This window comes from Halyomorpha halys, unplaced genomic scaffold (genome assembly GCF_000696795.3).
Source record: "Halyomorpha halys isolate HHAL.00 unplaced genomic scaffold, Hhal_1.1 Scaffold358.1, whole genome shotgun sequence".
Taxonomy (NCBI): Eukaryota; Metazoa; Arthropoda; class Insecta; order Hemiptera; family Pentatomidae; genus Halyomorpha; species Halyomorpha halys.
In genome coordinates, this window is record NW_027105142.1 from 171419 (window position 1) to 173015 (window position 1597).

The following is a 1597-nucleotide window of genomic DNA, read 5'->3' on the forward strand; positions in this document are numbered from 1 at the left end:
TAAATAATCATAAGGATATGCAAATGTATTGAAAAATGGATATAAATAAAGAGTGCTTAACGACTTAATTAAAAAAAAAAATGAAAATGCAGATAAGGGATGATGATGAGTTACATAGTTTTAATAAATTGCACATTTCTTTTTACATTTCGCTTTTAAATTGTTTACTCCTCTACTTTCCTACCTTACGTTTCGTTACAATAATATAACGTTATTTACTATCTTAAGTTTCATTTTCTTTTGTTTTGCATAATTTTAAAATTTCACATTTTTTATATATTTCTTATGTAATCCAACGAATTAGGGCGGAAAGTCGCATGGAACTGAAATTACATATTTAAGCTAGGCCTACACCTGAGAAGTAAGGAAATTTCCCGATAAAATCGTGTGGTCGAAAGTGCCACTTTATATCAATGTTACACATATTTTTCTATTTGCTAAAAAACAGCTCTAACGATTTTGAATAAACTCGGGGATAACCATGTAGAATCCAGTGTTTTTTTAATATTAGCAAAGAATTGAATGAAATACTGTACAAGGGCTTACATGACTAATTTAAACAAAAAAACCCTTTAAAATACCTCTAATATTGTTTATATAAAGTAATCAACCATCTCATTTTTAGCAATAATATAACATAAATTGGAACTACGAAATAATATTGTTAAGAATTAAAGGAGAACATTATTCGCACGCAACTGCCTATAAGACTAGGGTATCGAAAATATCCGAAATTGTACGATCCGTTCCGACATCATTCCGTAGTACACGGCTTTGTTATATTTTGTCAAACTGTTTTATTATAGGCTGGAACATAGTGGATAGTCGTTTGTTGATCTTCATCTCAAGAAACAATAACATACGAATTTTAGTTGCATCAAATAATAAATAAATTTGGATCGTAATTTACATTAGTTCTATTTATTTGAAAAAGTGAACATTTAGTATTGTTAAAAAAAATAAACAATAGATATATACTATATATGAAATAATTAGGGAATCATTGTTTTTCCATGGTTGTATCCTTTCTGATATTTCTAATTGTACTCCGGCCAAAACTTTGGCTCACATTAAACAGTATCACATTTTCAGCTAAGATGACCAAAAATATCTAACCGATGAAACAAGAGAGAGAAAAACACTTTATTAAAAATGTTGGGGTGCCAAACTTAATTGGGTTGCCTCATACACAGCATACTTATGACTAGTATAGAACAATTTATTTTTAATCCTATTAATATGAATAGTCACAGGATTGCATAAAGAATCCTTACACATTAAAATTTTTTTTTTAATGTTTTTAATTTTCCCATTATATTAATTCTAAAAATTTTCTCTTCCTTTTTCATCAAACATAAAAAAAAATTAAAGTCAAAAGTATAAAAATTATATAAACATTTCAAATATAGTAAATATTTTTTTTACTATATTTGGAATGTTATATATTATATACTCGTACATACATAAAACCCAACATGGTCGTCCACATTTACTGTCTCTTAATATTCAAAAAACACTCTAACACATTCAACCAAAGATTAAAATTAAATAAATAAGTATATTAAGCTAAAAGTAATATTTATATAAAATTATTAAT